Source organism: Procambarus clarkii, chromosome 36, assembly GCF_040958095.1.
Source record: "Procambarus clarkii isolate CNS0578487 chromosome 36, FALCON_Pclarkii_2.0, whole genome shotgun sequence".
Lineage (NCBI taxonomy): Eukaryota > Metazoa > Arthropoda > Malacostraca > Decapoda > Cambaridae > Procambarus > Procambarus clarkii.
In genome coordinates this window covers 33,488,791-33,509,053 of record NC_091185.1, presented here as the reverse complement: position 1 = coordinate 33,509,053, position 20,263 = coordinate 33,488,791, and the positions used below count along the sequence as shown (strand labels likewise).

At 38.7% G+C, this 20,263-nt stretch overlaps 1 protein-coding gene across 1 annotated transcript in view; it reads left to right on the top strand.

Annotated features, from left to right (window-relative positions):
• LOC138371747 (uncharacterized) overlaps positions 1–20,263 on the top strand; it is a 311,310-nt gene that overhangs the window by 232,984 nt on the left and 58,063 nt on the right. The window lies entirely within an intron of this gene.

Here is a 20,263-nt window from a genome sequence, read left to right as displayed (position 1 = left end):
GTATAAATAAATAAATAAATAAATAAATAAATAAATAAATAAATAAATTTGGAGCTGTCGTGACAACAAGTGTAGTTGTGGGAACCGACCTGTGAGATTTATATTTATTTAATTTATATGAATTTATATTTACGTTAATTTATATACTTCGATAGCAATTTGTATAATGTTAAGTGGACTGTATTTCTGCAATAATCTCAATCTCACAAATCGATCCTCTACACATTAGGGGGGGTTTATTAGTTTATATATATGCAGCCAATCAAACTACAGAATTAACTACATACATTGAAAAGGTTCCTTATCTTATTTATACAGCAGGTATAACCAGGATGTAGACCACATTTTCCCTCTTTGAGGTAGCTTCCACGTGCTGGTAACTGAAGCACAAACATGCTTCCTCGTCTTGACCTGTTAAAAGGGCGCTAGCTGTGAAGCCAGAAACCTAGTATATGACAGGTATTTCAGAGAAACATTGTACATGGAACAATAAAGACCTGGCTTAATTACCTTTAGTATGAGGCGATTTCGCGTTCTAACCGGCTAACCCTACCCAATGACATTAATGGCCACTAATGATAGATAATGGGTTTCGGAAAGAACACTTAACTTGAATTTGTAGACAGCGTGTTGATAATGGTACACTTTTAGTTTCCATAACACTACGTCCAAGTAAATTTAACAGGAACCGAATTTGCTCCCGTGTGAGCCTCTGGTCTAGTCTCAACAATGGCTGCATCTAACACTCCATACTATTGACGCCTGGCCGACATTGTCCAGATATGATAGGAGCCAAATTTGCTCCACACGTCTCGGAGGTGACACAACAATGGCTGCTTCCTTCCTCCCTCTGACGCCTGGCTTACATTGTCCACATGTCAGAAAGTGATAGAAGGGTCACATTTACTCTACTTTAATATTGATAATTAAGTTAATTTATATGAGATGTTTTTCTGATGGTAAAGTCCAAAGACTAATGTATTTAAGAATAATTCCCACCATAATAGGTGGTGAATTATAATAGTATGTGGTGATGATATCCCGTTTTCTATAGACGGTAATTCCACTACAAGTTACGTTTTCTATGGGTAACTTGTTTATACAACACAGCTATTATCTGTATGATTATTAAATGGTGTCGGATTTTCCGACAGTAGTAAAGGCAGCCTGCGGGTCTAAAGAACCCACATATTCCAGGGGTTTAGAATGATCAATACTTACAAGTAGATCCGATACGACATGATCAAGGCAAGAACCTGAAATTAATTGGAAAGCTAAAAAAAATCAATGTTTAAAACTGCTATGAGGTCATCAGAGTCACTTTGATCAAGACACTGGGTGAGGTGTCCAAAATAATATTGTTCTAACAGTTGGGATGCATTGCAAGGGAACGTGGATGGTCTATCGGGAAGTAAGTTATACAAGCGTCCTGCTATATTGACGTTTTAACATTGTTCCTGCCATTATTTGGGTTCCCTGGATGTTGCTATATTTTGAAGAACGTAATTTCAACATAAACAGAGATGATCACATTTCTTACTCTCTCTCCGTCTCTCTCCCTCTCTCTCTCCCTCTCTCATTCTCCGTCTCTCTCTCTCCCTCTTTCTCTCTCCCTCTCTCTCTCTCCCTCTCTCTCCGTCTCTCTCTCTCTCCCTGTCTCTCTCTCTCTCTCTCTCTCTCTCTCTCTCTCTCTCTCTCTCTCTCTCTCTCTCTCTCTCTCTCTCTCTCTCTCTCTCTCTCTCTCTCTCTCTCTCTCTCTCTCTCTCTCTCTCTCTCTTTCTCTCTCTCCCTCTCTCTCTCTTTCTCTCTCTCTTTCTCTCTCTCTCTCTCTCTCTCTCTCTCTCTCTCTCTCTCTCTCTCTCTCTCTCTCTCTCTCTCTCTCTCTCTCTCTCTCTCTCTCTCTCTCTCTCTCTCTCTCTCTCTCTCTCCCTGTCTCTCTCTCTCTCTCTCTCTCTCTCTCTCTCTCTCTCTCTCTCTCTCTCTCTCTCTCTCTCTCTCTCTCTCTCTCTCTCTCTCTCTCTCTCTCTCTCTCTCTCTCTCTCTCTCTCTCTCTCTCTCTCTCTCTCTCTCTCTCTCTCTCTCTCTCTCTCTCTCTCTCTCTCTCTCTCTCTCTCTCTCTCTCTCTCTCTCTCTCTCTTTCTCTCTCTCTCTCTCTCTCTCTCTCTCTCTCTCTCTCTCTCTCTCTCTCTCTCTCTCTCTCTCTCTCTCTCTCTCTCTCTCTCTCTCTCTCTCTCTCTCTCTCTCTCTATTTCAAGTATTTTCGGACTAAAAAAAAGCTGATTGCTTCTCTCCCTGAGATCGCTGAAGGATTTTTCGAACGTCTCATCAAGCGAAAAACTCTAATCCCACCAACTGCCTCGTTCCGCCAGCCTTCTCTGTTCTTCATAAACTACCACACAACCACCTTTTTCTCTCGCGTCGTAAACCTCTGCATAATGAGCTTTTTCATCAAGTAAAAACAAATCTCATTATCCTACGGATTTCTTTTTCATTAGTTACTGTTATGTTAACCTTCTTCAGATCAATAGTGACTATTTCTTTCTTATATTACGGATTATCCTGCTGCATAGATTCCATAAATGTTTCTGGACGTGGTGCTGGAGAATCCACCATTATCGATAGTTTGTAATATCCACTTTTGGTCGTGTTATGCTCGTGTTGTGACCCAGAGTGATACTAGATCATAACAGGTATCATTATCTCTGATAAGTAGAAGCTGAGTTTATGTTCATTTGCATGTGACTTCTCTGTGGGCCTTGCCATGTGCCACACTGGTCAGTCTGGTGCCATACTGGTCAGTCTGGTGCCACACTGTTCTGTCTGGTGCCACACTGGTCTGTCTCAATGCAGAGTGTCAGACGCCTCTGCACTTACAGCTTGAGCACATTGACTCACCACAAACTTTTATGTTCAAAATCATCAATACCCTCTAACGCTTCCTTAACACCTAACACACTCAACTCATCACCACCATCTAACACACCACACTCATCACCACCTAACACGCCCAACTCATCACCACTATCTAACACGGTACGTCACAGTCTCAGATGAAACTATATACAACTGAAAACTCACACTCATTTGTATATAGTCCTGGGGACCATTCAGGCTTGTTTGCATTTGTGTTCCTCACGTGTGCCCCAAAGAATGAGGTGATTTGATAAAATGCTATGCCCAAGATTACCATCCGAGTGCCGGCGGGGAAGTGGTTCAAATAGCTTCGGCTATCACTTCCTTATGTCCAGTCGTGATGGTCAAGCGGATTAAGGCGTCCCTGTACATACCAGTTGCGTTGCTCCTGGCAGTATGGGTTCGAGTCACTTCTGGGGTGTGAGTTTTCAGTTGTATATAGTCCTGGGGACCATTCAGGCTTGTTTGCATTTGTGTTCCTCACGTGTGCCCCAAAGAATGAGGTGATTTGATAAAATGCTATGCCCAAGATTACCATCCGAGTGCCGGCGGGGAAGTGGTTCAAATAGCTTCGGCTATCACTTCCTTATGTCCGGTCGTGATGATCAAGCGGATTAAGGCGTCCCTGTACATACCAGTTGCGTTGCACCTGGCAGTATGGGTTCGAGTCACTTCTGGGGTGTGAGTTTTCAGTTGTATATAGTCCTGGGGACCATTCAGGCTTGTTTGCATATATATATATATATATATATATATATATATATATATATATATATATATATATATATATATATATATATATATATATATATACGATATACATGGGTTGATACAAAAATAATAATGCAAAAAGGTGCTTAAAGGTTATGGATCTCTTGAAAAACACAACAATGGAAACATTGATGAATGTCACAGACGGGTTCGATCATTGTTGCAAGTGAAATACTTCTTCGAATTCCTCTGAAGTTGGACTAGTGCCCAAGACGCAACAGGCATTTCCCCTCTGAATCGCAACACTGAGGCGCTGGAACAAGAAACTTTTTGCTCTCTGGTCTTTTGTAGCGCTGATCAATTTATCCCCCAATTCCTTCAGGAACTTCAATGCACATTTTCCCCACGAACCGAGGGTCTCCGAGCCGATCGGAACAAAGCTGTAGCAGTGTGCTAGACCTCTGTATTTAATAATTTTCTGCGATTCCCTGAAAGAAGCAGCACCACCGCTTTCACGTGTGCTGTAGTGGAGGTAGGTACTGGCCAGTGTGGCAGCGCACGTGTAGTCCCATACCACTTGCTTACCATCCTTCCAAGGTAGCAAGGTGACCCCATCAGGGCGCTTCTGAGGGTCGTTAGGTCTGGATAAGTGTGGTTCTCTTTGTGCCGGGCAGCGGGCTGTGGCGAGGCTCTTCTTGATGATGTCGTTGACTTCTTCATGTCTTGCAATTTTACCCTGTGATTTACGACATACCAGACCATGACGACCATATTGGTCTGCCATCGCAGTTCCGCAGATGCACCTATGTTCGGTGAGGATGGGGGCGGCAAGGCGAAGGGCAACTCCAATGCGGAGAGCGTCATGACTGAGGCGAGTTCCCAGGGCTGCATTGGGCACAGCAAATAAGAAATCCCCGGCGTGGGGTGCTGTTACCGCTAGGAGGCGGGCTTTGTTTTCAGCATCAGCATTGTCAATCATTGCTGTGACAGTCTTTTCCATTATGGGGCTATCCCAGTGGGCCTGCTTGTGGTCTTTTGGGACTTGTGGTCGGGGTTGAGGGTGTGCAATGGTGTCCCATTGTCTGGCTGCTTCGATGAACGTTTGATCATGAGTTCCCGCTGTCTCTCTCATACGCTCTGGTAGGATCTGCCCTACCAATTCGTTGGCTGCTGTACATGAGGATAAGAATGCTGGAAGTGCTACCTCAGTTGCCTTTCGTATGCCTATCCCTCCAAATCTCACTGGTAGTGTTGCTTGGTCCCACTGACTGTCATCTAAATCTAGGTTGAGCGCCTTCCTGAATATTGACTTGAGGAGCTCATCATATTGATTTAGAAGTGGGTTGCCAAAAGTTGGTGCACACCTTAAGAAGTATGTTAGCCTGGGCAAGGTAAGGCACTTTGTGAGAAGGTAGAGGGCATCGTGGGATTCCAAGTCCCCAATTCTCTCTTCCATCCTCTTTAGGTCTCTAAACTTTTCGTCAAGGACTGCAGCAATGGAATTGTGGCCCAGAGGTGCTCCGAGTAGTGTGCTGTCGGTAGGTTTAACGACTGAGGCTTCTGGTAGAACTGATTTCACTGCTCTAATGATTACTTCACTGGATGCAATAATTTCGCACTTGGAGGGGTTAAGAACGAGACCCATGGACTCCCCCCGTGTCTTCACCAGCTGTAGGTCTTCTAGCAGGGAATCTTGTGTGCCTGCCAGAGTGCCATCATCCAGGAACCAGATGTTGAGCTCGCTTGACAGTCTGGTTGTAATTTCTCGAACCGCTATGCAAAAGAGGAACGGTGCAAGTGGGTCACCCTGTTGAATTCCCTCTGCTGAGGTGACTTCATGTTTGCCAAACAGGAGGGTTGAGTCTTTGCTGTAGCCTGCTGACACAAACGGGAGAATGCTTGGGCAATGTTCCTGGACTGCAGTGAGGATTGCTTCCCTTTTGACCGAGTTGAAAGCGTTTTTAAAATCTAATTTTACTACTGCCTGGTCTTCAGTAAGAGAGCTAATGTAGGCTCGTGCAGCATGAGCCGCTGCTTCACAGCCTTGGGGGACTCCAAACCCCAGCTGGTTGGGTTGCAGCATGGTGCATATATATATATATATATATATATATATATATATATATATATATATATATATATATATATATATATATATATATATATATATATATATATATATATATATATATATATATATATATATATAGATCATATATATATATATATATATATATATATATATATATATATATATATATATATATATACATACATATATATTATTAAATATGACCGAAAAAGTAAGATTAATAATTCTAACACGAATTTTCTCTATATTTCTTACGTTTCTTTTCACTGTTGATGGTAATTCAAAGATCAATTCTCCAAAATTCAGTTTTTATTTCTAGTCTAAAAATCTAGAGACTAGATATTTCTAGAAACTAGAAATAAAAATGAATTTTGGAGAATTGATCATTGAATTACCATCAACAGTGAAAAGAAACGTAAGAAAGATGGAGAAAATTCGTGTTAGAATTATTAATCTTACTTTTTCGGTCATATTTAATAATATATGTCTACAAGAAAGACTGCTACCAAAATATACTAATATATACATATATCTATATATATGTGTATATATATATATATATATATATATATATATATATATATATATATATATATATATATATATATATATATATATATATATGTATATATATATATATATATATATATATATATATATATATATATATATATATATATATATGTATATATATATATATATATATATATATATATATATATATATATATATATATATATATATATGTATATATATATATATATATATATATATATATATATATATATATATATATATATGTATATATATATATATATATATATATATATATATATATATATATATATATATATACATACACATATATATATGTATATATATATATATATATATATATATATATATATATATATATATATATATATATATGTATATATATATATATATATATATATATATATATATATATATATATATATATATATGTATATATATATATATATATATATATATATATATATATATATATATATATACATACACATATATATATGTATATATATATATATATATATATATATATATATATATATATATATATATATATATATATATATATATATGTATATATATATATATATATATATATATATATATATATATATATATATATATATATATATATATATATATATATATATATATATATATATAACTTGGGGGGGATACATAGGGTAGGAGAAATACATTACTAAAATGTTTTAACATAATAACATACGGATAGCATTTTTGTCGCTTTTTTGTCATACAAGTGCGTAATATTGGAACTCGTTTTAAGAAACTAATAACGAACGAGTTTGTAGCAGATCATATGGTCAATGTGAGTCGTGGACCAGGAGGCCAAACTTCATTCATATTTGTCCTTCCGGAGTTCGAAACATTATAGTGAGTTTGCGTCTATATCTATTATATATTACGATGTCAAGCACCAACCATCTATAATTATCAGCAATGTGTTTTCATATATTTTCTAAATCCAAACTAATCAAACCATGATCTTCTGTGTTATGTGTACAGATGCTGATCTTCAGTGTTATATGTACAGATGCTGATCTTCTGTGTTATATGTACAGATGCTGATCTTCTGTGTTATATGTACAGATGCTGATCTTCTGTGTTATATGTACAGAAACTGATCTTCTGTGTTATATGTACAGATGCTGATCTTCTGTGTTATATGTACAGATGCTGATCTTCTGTGTTATATGTACAGATGCTGATCTTCTGTGTTATATGTACAGAAACTGATCTTCTGTGTTATATGTACAGATGCTGATCTTCTGTGTTATATGTACAGAAACTGATCTTCTGTGTTATATGTACAGATGCTGATCTTCTGTGTTATATGTACAGATGCTGATCTTCTGTGTTATATGTACAGATGCTGATCTTCTGTGTTATATGTACAGATGCTGATCTTCTGTGTTATATGTACAGAAACTGATCTTCTGTGTTATATGTACAGATGCTGATCTTCTGTGTTATGTGTACAGATGCTGATCTTCAGTGTTATGTATACAGATGCTGATCTTTGATCTGATGATGCGGGGGTTGAGCTCTGACTCTTTGGTTCCGCCTCTCAACTGTGTATCAACTGGTGGTCAGATTCCTGAGCCTACTGGGCTCTATCACACACACACACATGTGTGTGTGTGTGTGTGGTAGAGCCCAGTAGATAGAGATAATGATAGATCCCAGTGTAATAAAGCCCAGATAGATCTCGCTCAGCTATGTTCTCACCTATTTGTGCTTGCAGGGGTTGAGCTTTGGCTCTTTGGTCTCTCCTCTCAACTGTCAATCAACTGGTGTACTGATTCCTGAGCCTATTGGGCTCTATCATATGTACATTTGAAACTGTGTATGGAGTCAGGCTCCACTACATCACTGCCTAATGCATTTCACCTGTTAACTACTCTGACACTGAAAAAGTTCTTTCTATGTACTAAGCAATTAGTAGAATTTGGAACTATTAATTTCATCCGAAGCTATCTGAGTCCGAAAAAAATAAAGCTAAAAAAACAAATTTTCCTAGGCCTAGTATAGCACACATGTGTACTATATTAGGCCTCAGATAGCGTGTGTTGGGCCATGGAAGGTTAGGTTAGGTTAGTTTAGGTTGTATTTGCAGCATAAATACCAAACCTTTTCCGGTTTGTCCAAATTCCGTGGTACAGATTTCTACTTCCTAGTTGTATTGTTCGTCGGTATATGTACAATGGTCCTCATTGTTACTATAAGTACTACCTAAATAGGAGGATGGGCTGACTTACATTTCATAGACAACGTGTAAGGGATTTCTTGACTGAAGTATAATTCAATGAAAGGGAACAGTAATTGGGAAATGAATAAGACTTTAAATGTCGCCATGAAATCACCCTAGCGTGATATATCAATGAAAATCTTTCTGAGAGAATGGAGTGACTTGAACCCGCGCCCTTGTGGTTCCCAGACACCTGCCCTAACCACAGGTGTTATGACATTTTAAATATATCAACACGAAATGAAATTTGAAACAATGGATATAGATTTCATAAGTTAATATATAAAAGAGCCCTGGATAAATACTGGTTAGTGGATGGGATGTATATTTATGGGAAAAATTATCGCGTAACTTAATAGATGAGTGATCAATGGATACGCACACATAAATTTAGGTAGTACTTATAGTAACAATGAGGACCATTGTACATATACCGACGAACAATACAACTAGGAAGTAGAAATCTGTACCACGGAATTTGGACAAACCGGAAAAGGTTTGGTATTTATGCTGCAAAGACAACCTAAACTAACCTAACCTAACCTTCCATGGCCCAACACACGCTATCTGAGGCCTAATATAGTACACATGTGTGCTATACTAGGCCTAGGAATATTGAAGTTGGTTTTTTAGCTTTATTTTTTTGAACTCTATGAAATTAATTGTCCAAATTCTACTAATTACTTAATACATCAATTTTGCACAATGGTGCACATGGTTACAAAATGTTCTCTCTAAACAGGAGGATGGGTTGTGTATATTATGGTGTTTTTTACGTTCTCATTAAGAGGTTTGTATTTCTTGGGATTAGCTTCGTCATCTTCCTGTTTACAAGTTCAAGTGACTTGTCAGTCATAATAAATGCGGGAAATAACACTTCATTTACTAGGGTCCTAGGAGCCTCGAACCTCTGTCCTTATGATCACGCTATCAAGCCGTTGCGTGTTTGATAGAGCTTCCGTCTCCCGCTCAGTGGGTCAGAGGTTCATAGCTTCTAGGGTCCCGAGTGAATGAAACGTTGATGTGAGTTTATACCCATTCCATAGTTCGGAGTTCAAAACTGAATCGCATACTCTAAATGGGGCGAATCAAGAGCAAGTTAAAGCTAAAGTTAAGATTTCACGTATTTTACTGCTGGCGCTTCTAGTAATAAATCTTAATAATCTTTTAGCCTTAATCCATACATTTATATAGCCATTGTTTGGCTTAACATCACTAACATGTCTCCGAAATCTCTCTTATTGCAACCCACTCAAGACAGCACATATATGACTTATTGTTTAAAGTCACTATTTTATTCAGAAAAAAGTACATATGTGACTTATACCAAGTCATATTTTTTCAAGGCACTAACTTTTCCTCTCAGTTTTATTAAACAATAGAGATTTTATACGAAATTTGACAATACCCCGAGTTACTTTACAACTTATTTAAATATTTTAGTTTTGTTTTATTATTTGTATAAAACTGTTATATCAATATAGGTATAGGTTCAGTACTAATTGTAATATCTTAACATACTAAGAAGGTTAGGTTAGGTTGTGGTATTCTATTTACCATTTCAAGGTAAACTCATATATTTACAATAAATTAGTATGCCACATATGCACTTATTCATAAGCACAGCAAGTGCGAGTACGGGTTGCTTATTCAGACCTGAGGATTTCAACATCCTCCAGCTGATGTCCGGAACTGTATTATTGTTACCTTTACTGAGAACTATATATTTATCAGTATTTAACTGCATATGCCAAACTTGCGTCCATTTTGAAAGCCTGTCTAGATCACCTAGATTTCCATAGATTTAGATTTAGCCTGTCTCGATTTCACGCCCCATTTTTTAATCATCTGCAGATTTGCACATGTTTCTGTTATATCCTGTGACTAACTCGCTTCTATGTACGGTAAACATGACCACGAGCAGAGCCCCGGGACACCACTTACAACAGTCTCCCACTCACATTTAACTCCATTTATGCTAACTCTGATTTTTTTTTAATTATGAAGTAGTACAGCTTCAGATGACCTCTTCACCCTGCCCTCCTTCCCCCCCCACAATTCCAGGAACTTGTCACTTTTAATGAGTCTCTTTCTAAGGCACAGTAACAAAGGCTTTCCTAATTCAAGGAATTTAGCAATCCTTCTGCTGCATGAAATATATTGAACCTCTTGAACTAAATTTATATATGTGGGGCTGTAAGAAGAACAATGTTGCAGGTCACTAATTACTAAAGGTCAGCAACACTCCACACTCCGGTAATATTCATTTATTAAATATGGATTTATATATTGATGCTTAAATAAAATATACATTATATATTAAATATTGATTTAAATATTAATTTTGTTTTTTGCTAAATATTGATTTATTTTTTTTATTATATATTGATTTTTAAATCATATCTAAATAAAAAAATATTAATTTTAAATAAAATATAAATAAGATATTATTGATTTTTAAATAAAATATAAATAAAATAAATATTGATTTTAAAGATTGATATTGTTAGACAATACTGATTCATTAAATACTAGCTGTAACCGGCCACGCATTGTTGTGGCTTAGCATCGCATGTGTGTTGTTGAGCCACAGCAACCTTCCCATGTCCCTCAGTCCTCCCCAGCATTCCCCCCTCCTCTGTCCCCTCATCCTCCCAACCATTCCACACCCCCAGTCCCCTCGTCCTCCCCACCATTCTCTCCTCCCACGTCCCCTTGTCCTCCTTGCCATCCCCCACTCCAGCGTCCCTTGGCCCTCCCCATTCAGCGTCCCCTAGCCCTCTCCTACATCTCCCACTCCCTCATCCCCTCGTCCTCCCTACCATTTCCCCTTTCCCTGTCACCTCTTCCTCCTCACCCTTCGTCCTCCCCACCATCCTCCACACTCCCGTTTCATCATCCTCCCCAACATTCCCCACTCTCTCGTCCGATGCATTCTCAAATTATCTGATGCTCCCATCACTGAAATATAAGAGAAACAGTTAAAAAAGGAAATGAAAAACAATAACAAAATAAAAATAAACTATGCTCAATGAACGAAATGAACGGCATGGTAAACAACGCAGCTCAATTCCAAGGCAATGTCACACAAAATAATTAAATCAAAATGAAAATAAATCAAAATCTATGAAAATTCAATTTGTCAATGCAATCAGAAACATTGAAATGGAATCGTAGCATATTTAGTAAAGCGTGAGTTGCTCTTACGTGAAACAGATAATGCTGTTTCTTAAAAAACGACTGTTTCTACCTGCCTAGGTGTGGCATCTATACTTATACTTGCAAAATGAACGGTGTGGTGAACAACACAGCTCAATTCATCTGCAATGTCGCACAAAATAATTAAATCAAAATGAAAATAAATTGAATTATTTGAAAATTTATTTTATCAATGAAATCAGAAACATTGAAATGAAATCTTAACATATAACATTTAGCATAGTGTGTGTTGCTATTACGTCCAACGGATGGTGCTTTTTTCAACAAAGCATGTTTTTTCCTGTCACAGGTGAGGCATGTATATAGTAGGCATATTAAAACGCCCCTATTCGAATGCAACATTGTGTCAAAATTTCAAGGGAATCGGTAAGGAGGTTTCGAAGATTTCCCCTCACATGAAAAACACAGTTTTTCAAAAATGCATGTTTTTTCCCGTCACTGACGTAACATCTATAAAGTATGAATATTAAAACCCCTCTCGGATGCGAATGAAACGTTATGTGAAAATTTCAAAGCAATCTGTGAAAAACCTTGCTACTCAGGAGGGTCGGTGCCGTGACCACAAACTAGTTGACTCGGTGGTGACATGGTGCATCAGAGCACAGTAAGTAAATGAAAACCACAAACCAATGAATACACTAATCCATAGAGTAACACAACAGAATACAGTTTTATGAGACATAATATGCACAGGATAAGCGTATATGGACACCTGGATGGACATAGAGTTATCGAAGAGTTGAGGAAAGACTGCTATGGGGCAAGCCAGTACCCGAATGTGGAGGGTTAATTTGTGACACAATGTAGATACCCAGTAATATTGATTACTTTATTACTCTGTTTAAATCATTACTCATTTCTTTGTTAGTTGCCTAACCTTATTTAGATTTTACTTACTCGGTCTTCTCTCTCATCTTTGCTTAATATATCTGAGAGGAAACTTTGGCACTTGTCTTTGCCTGACTGTTTTATATATTTCCTTATTTTGCTTTCTTTCCTTATTTCATTCTAACATTTCTATCTAGTTTGAGAAGTTTGTGTTTGTAACTGACTTCCCTATTCACAATCCAATTTTACATAACATTCTTTTTTATAAGGTTCTTTAATCTCATGCTTATCTATTTGCAGTCATTGTTATTCATACTTATTAATTTATAAAGTATAACACGTTCCTGGGCTTCACTGAGAATTTCTTAAGTCATAATTATAATTTTCCTTGTAAACTGCAAGAGTTTCTTGTCACGTACCAAGAACTTCCCATCTCTCATATTTCGATGTGCCAGATCTATCCTTTCAAAGAAACTGTTTAATCTCTCAAAATGCTTTTTAGGAAATTTGGCTCCATTAAAGAACTTTCTCATACAGACCTATTCCATGATATCTGACTTCTTTGCGATCACTGTTCCCTAACTCACTCTTTATTCCAATGTTATTTATGTGTATCTTTCTGTTAGATTACATAGTCTAAAATTGTATTTTCCTCTATTGGTTAATTAATATATTGTTTAAGGAAACAATCATTAACTAATTCTATCTTAGAAATCTTCTTCCTCTGCGCTTTCTGTTTTGTTAGTCCAGTATATTCCACTAAAATTAAAGTTACTTATAACACAAACACCGTTGGCAATAAAATTACTGTTGTTATTACTACTACTGTTATGATCAAAGAAATCACCTTAACCTGATGAATCAGTCACAAAATCAGTAGGAGCCGTAAGGAGGATTCGAACCTTTGCTCTGGGTACTCCCAGCAAACGCCTTTGACCATGTCATGGTGTAGTGGTCTAATGCGTGTGCTTGGGAGTACCTAGAGCATAGGTTCGAATCCACCTCACGGCTTCTACTGATTTACTCCCTATTATTATTGTCATTAATGTGTCTTATGCCGTTACTATTCTGCTGTCATTTAATTACAGCATAATACCTAAATATAGCAGAGATATTACTAGTACTGCCATAATTACTTACACATTGGTAGAACATTTTTAACACCACAAATCAAACAATAAATTATATATGTTCCAGTTAATGTCTAACAAAATCTACACTGGTTCACTATCCCCCGGGAAGTCTAGCCAGAAATTAAAGATTTGTATAAGTTGTTAAAAATATATCCGCTGATTCAGATTCTGGAAAACATGAACCACTGCTTAGTATTTCTAACAAACGTGACCTAAAATAAGCCTACCCTTCCTTTTATCTTTCTTTCTCTTTCTCTTGTTTTTTCTTACTATCCATTTCTTATTCCTATTATTACACACTTTAACCTTACCTTCCGTATCTTTTGCGTTGCTCTGTTATTCCTCTAAGATTTCCATCTCCTCACCTCTTGCCTATTTTTTGCCCCTTGCTTTCTTCGTCTTATCATAAGCGACTTGATAATGGTCCAAGACGGACCGAAATTTCATCATCTCGACATGTTCTAGTGTGTGTGTTTCGTCAACATTTTTCAGCAACGTTATTGTGACTCTTCATCTGCACTGCTCAATCCTTTCCATCTCTGCTCCTGCTTGAAGCAGTATGCTACTGACAAATCTCGATAGAAAGATCCTACGCTATTTGCTGATTTACAATACTTTATCATCCGGTTCCCTTCTGAGTGTGTTTGGAGCGAGACGCCTCCTTGTTCTGTGCTTCTAATGGTCACACAACTCTCCGGTTGCTCCCCGGGTACTTGACGAAGCTCTCCTTAATCGGCTTAATTGCTGGTGTTATGAATGGGGTGATCCGGCTTCATTCAGCCCCAAGATGCTCTCAGTTTATTCCACGTTGTGGGAGGCTGGAGATTATTCTGGCGCAAAGGGAGTTCTGCTCCCCTTCCTGTAATCCTGTGACGTATTCTGTCCTGTAAACAGTTTAATAAGGAAATAAGAAAACACACACACACACACACACACACACACACACACACACACACACACACACACACACACACACACACACACACACACACACACACACACACACACACACACACACACACACACACACACACACACACACACACATACACACACACACACACACACACACACACACACACACACACACACACACACACACACACACACACACACACACACACACACACACACACACACACATGGAGGTTGCATGAGCTGGAGGAGGCAGAAGTCACACTGCAACAAGCTCCTGGAAATATCGAATTACCTAAGTATTGGGCACAGGTTGAGGGCAACAGTGGTGTCCCAGGTTACATAAAGGTTCAGGGAAGAGTAAAAGCAAATAAAATACAATAAACAAGTAAAAGTGAGCGAAAATAGCCGAGTGGAAAAGTTTGTTTTGGTCTAGAACAAAAACAAAGATGGCCGCCGCCACCACCCCCACTGAGAATGTAGACACACCAACAGATGATTGTTTCAAAGGATTCTCAACACAAGATATAAGGAAAGGAGGTGTTCTTGGCAGGTTAGAGATAATTGAGGATATGCAAAAGAAGTATGAAGAAAAAGTGCTTAAATTGGAAGAGGACAATGGAGCTCTTTGGGTGAGCTTTGCACTCTAAAAGGGAGTATGCTTCAACAAGGAAAGATTATTACTGCATTAACAGACAAGATAACAAATCAGGAGGAGCAAATCAAGGAACTAGTGAAAGAAAATGAGGCATGGAAAGTGAAGTGTGGTGACTTTGAAGAAATAAACAAGAAAATAGACTCATATGGTGAACAACTCCAAGCAAGCCTATGGGAAAACATAGAGTTAGGTAAGGATCTCCAACTGGAAACTTCACTGACAACTCACATAGAGGAGGTGAATAAAGAACTAGAAAAGTATAAAGAAGAAATAAAAGCGACATATGCTGAAGTTGTAAAAGAGAAAGAGACTCAAAGAAGTGTGTTCGGAAGTCAAAACCACAAATGACCAACAAGAAGCAGAAATTAGGCAAGCAATTAGGAAAGAACTGGTTACCAACAGTAAACTGGTACAAAACACTGCAGATAGAACTAAGTCCATAATCATTTTTGGATGTTTAGAGAAGGAAATTTCATCTAGGGTGGACCGAGCGGCAGAAGAGATGAAAATCATAGAGAAAATAGTAGGTTTAGGAGAAGGCTCAAAGGAAAATGTCAGTGATTTTAGAAGAATAGGAAAATATGAGAAAGAAAAGAACCGCCCCTTAAGGGTGACGTTTAATGGAGTGAAAAACATGATGGAAGTGCTAAGAAATGCCAGGAAACTGCAGAGTGATGAGGTTGGCAAATTTTGGTCAATAAGACAAGACCTCTCCAAGGAAGACAGAGAATAGCTGAAAATGAACCTAATTGAGGCAAAACGTCTAAATGGGGATAGAAATGAAGAAGACAGAAATTCTTTTTTTTACAAAGTGACAGGGACTGGAAAGCTTGTGAAATGGTACATAAAAACAAAGCAACAAGATCAGTAGTGGAAGGGGGAGTAAAGAGCAAAGGAAAAGGGAACATGTTCCTGAAAATTGTATATACCAACATAGATGGAGTGAGGTCAAAAACTTTGGAGTTGCAAGGTATAATCCAGCTTAGGGTCCCAGATATTGTTGCATTATCAGAGACGAAACTTGAAGGAAATATAATAAATGAAGTCATATTCCCAAGAGGCTACTCAGTTTGGAGACGTGACAGGAAAACTAGGAAGGGAGGAGTGGCTGTACTGGTGAAAAAACACCTGAAGGTAAAAGAGTTAATATTTGAAAACCCTCGAGATATTGACATAATGGCATTGCAGGTCTGTAATCAGGATGATAAGCTGATAATTGTAAATACCAACAGCCCACCAGCAAGCAACACATGGACAAAGGAAGAACTGGATGACAAGCGAGAGGGCCTCATAATGGTCATGAGAGATATTATTGTACAAGCAGATAAAGATAAATCACGACTGTTGATACTAGGGGACTTCAACTTTAGAGCAATAGACTGGGAAGCATATGAAGCAAGAACGGAGGACTTTTGGACATGCAGATTTGTGAACCTCATTCTGGAGACATTCTTGTATCAACACATAAAGCAAGCCACAAGAATGAGGGAAGGAGATGTACCGTCAGTACTGGATCTAGTATTCACCAGGAAAGAAGAAGAGATTTTTGACATCCAGTACCTTCCTCCCTTGGGAAAGAGTGATCACGTCCTGTTTAGACATTAAATATGCTTTAAGATATCATCTAGAAGAAAATGGGGACATTGAAACAGTTGATAAACTCGATTTAAGGAGAGGCAACTATGGGGGACTTCGAAATTTTTTTAATGAGTGTAATTGGACAGAATTGTTGCTAGGCAGGGAAGTAAATGAAATGTATGCCAAATTTTTAAAACTATACGAGGAAGGCACACAAACATTCATACCAAAACAGAGATGCAGGGCCAGAAAACAGGATTGGTTCGACAGAAATTGTGAGAGGGCAAGAGACCAAAAGACACAAAAATGGAATCAGTATAGGAAGAGGCCAAACCCCCAAACATACCAGCGATACAAAGATGCGAGAAACAACTATACAGCAGTAAGGAGAGAGGCAGAAAGAAATTTTGAAAAAGGGATAGCAGATAAATGTAAAACAGAACCAGGCCTATTCTACAAATTCATAAACAACAAATTGCAGGTAAAGGATAATATCCAGAGGTTGAAAATGGGAAACAGATTCACGGAAAATGAAAAGGAAATGTGTGAAACATTAAATGAAAAGTTCCAAAGTGTGTTTGTACAAAATGAAATCTTCAGAGAACCAGACACAATAAGAATTCCAGAGAACAACATAGAGCGGATAGAGGTGTCTAGAGATGAAGTGGAAAATATGCTAAAGGAGCTCGGGAAGAACAAAGCAGCTGGCCCAGATGGCGTTTCACCATGGGTTCTGAGAGAATGTGCATCTGAGCTCAGCATTCCACTTCACCTGATCTTTCAGGCATCCCTGTGTACAGGAATCGTAGCAGACGTGTGGAAACAGGCTAACATAGTTCCAATCTACAAAAGTGGCAGCAGGGAAGACCCCCTCAATTATAGACCTGTATCATTGACAAGTGTAATAGTGAAAGTATTGGAAAAGCTAATCAAAACTAAATGGGTAGAACACCTGGAGAGAAATGATATAATATCAGACAGACAGTATGGTTTTCGATCTGGAAGATCCTGTGTATCGAATTTACTCAGTTTCTATGATCGAGCCACAGAGATATTACAGGAAAGAGATGGTTGGGTTGACTGCATCTATCTGGACCTAAAAAAGGCTTTCGGCAGAGTTCCACATAAGAGGTTGTTCTGGAAACTGGAAAATATTGGAGGGGTGACAGGTAAGCTTCTATCATGGATGAAAAATTTTCTGACTGATAGAAAAATGAGGGCAGTAATCAGAGGCAATGTATCGGAATGGAGAAATGTCACAAGTGGAGTACCACAGGGTTCAGTTCTTGCACCAGTGATGTTTATTGTATACATAAATGATCTACCAGTTGGTATACAGAATTATATGAACATGTTTGCTGATGATGCTAAGATAATAGGAAGGATAAGAAATTTAGATGATTGTCATGCCCTTCAAGAAGACCTGGACAAAATAAGTATATGGAGCACCACCTGGCAAATGGAATTTAATGTTAATAAATGTCATGTTATGGAATGTGGAATAGGAGAACATAGACCCCATACAACCTATATATTATGTGAGAAATCTTTAAAAAATTCTGATAAAGAAAGAGATCTAGGGGTGGTTCTAGATAGAAAACTATCACCTGAGGACCACATAAAGAATATTGTGCAAGGAGCCTATGCGATGCTTTCTAACTTCAGAATTGCATTTAAATACATGGATGGCGATATACTAAAGAAATTGTTCATGACTTTTGTTAGGCCAAAGCTAGAATATGCAGTTGTTGTGTGGTGCCCATATCTTAAGAAGCACATCAACAAACTGGAAAAGGTGCAAAGACATGCTACGAAGTGGCTCCCAGAACTGAAGGGCAAGAGCTACGAGGAAAGGTTGGAAGCATTAAACATGCCAAAACTAGAAGACAGAAGAAAAAGAGGTGATATGATCACTACATACAAAATAGTAACAGGAGTTGATAAAATCGACAGGGAAGATTTCCTGAGACCTGGCACTTCAAGAACACGAGGTCATAGATTTAAACTAGCTAAACACAGATGCCGAAGAAATATAAGAAAATTCACCTTCACAAATAGATTGGTAGACGGTTGGAACAAGTTAAGTGAGAAGGTGGTGGAGGCCAAGACCGTCAGTAGTTTCAAAGCGTTATATGACAAAGAGTGCTGGGAAGACGGGACACCACGAGCGTAGCTCTCATCCTGTAACTACACTTAGGTAATTACACTTAGGTAATTACACACACACATACACACACGCGCGCAGGGGCCTCGTAGCCTGGCGGACAGGGGCTTCGTTGCCTGGTGGATAGCGCGCAGGACTTGTAATTCTGTGGCGCGGGTTCGATTCCCGCACGAGGCAGAAACAATTGGGCAAAGTTTCTTTCACCCTGAATGCCCCTGTTACCTAGCAGTAAATAGGTACCTGGGAGTTAGTCAGGTGTCACGGGCTGCTTCCAGGGGTGTGTGTGTGTGTGTGTGTGTGTGTGATGTGGAAAAAAGTAGTTAGTAAACAGTTGATTGACAGTTGAGAAGCTGGCCGAAAGAGCAAAGATCAACCCCCGCAAACACAACTAGGTGAATAAACTAGGTGAATGCGCACAAAAACACACACACACACACAAGGCCGCCTGGTGGCTGGGTGGACAGCATGCTCTAGATACGTAGTCCTGTGGACCGGAGTTCGATCCCCGGCGAAGGAAAGGAAACTCTGCCCATTTGTTTTTCCACCGGCTGCCGGGATCCACCGGCTGCTAGGTCCACAAGTCTCGAGGGCTGTCCACTCAGTCAGCCTCTGTAGGTGTGTGTGTATGTGTGTGTGTGTGTGTGTGTGTGTGTGTGTGTGTGTGTGTGTGTGTGTGTGTGTGTGTGTGTGTGTGGGTGTGTGTGTGTGTGTGTGTGTGTGTGTGTGTGTGTGTGTGTGTGTGTGTGTGTGTGTGTGTGTGTGTGTGTGTGTGTGTGTGTGTGTGTGTGTGTGTGTGTGTGTGTGTGTGTGTGTGTGTGTGGATAAAAAAGTAGTTAGTAACAGTTGATTAATTGACAGTTGAGAAGCGGGCCGAAAGAGTCAGCTCTCAACCCCAGCATGCACAACTAGGTTAATACAACTAGATGAATGAACACACACAGACTAGGGTAAGAAAATACCAGAGATCGACAAGTTTCTTCTTGCAACCCCTTAATGTCGCGGTTTTGTTTAGAAATGTCTTGTATCTTGGCCACGTTTCCAGCCCCTGAAGAGTTAAAAGTGGTGTTTGGGTTGTGACAGCAATTATTCTGGAAATCAGAGTCAAATAGCAAGATTTGCTCTGAATGCTCAGTGTTTCCGTATCCCGGGCTATGAGTTCCCATATTTGTTTGATTTTGCAGGAATAGTCTTGCGCGGGCCCCAAGCCTCTGGCTGACCCACTAAGAGTTAC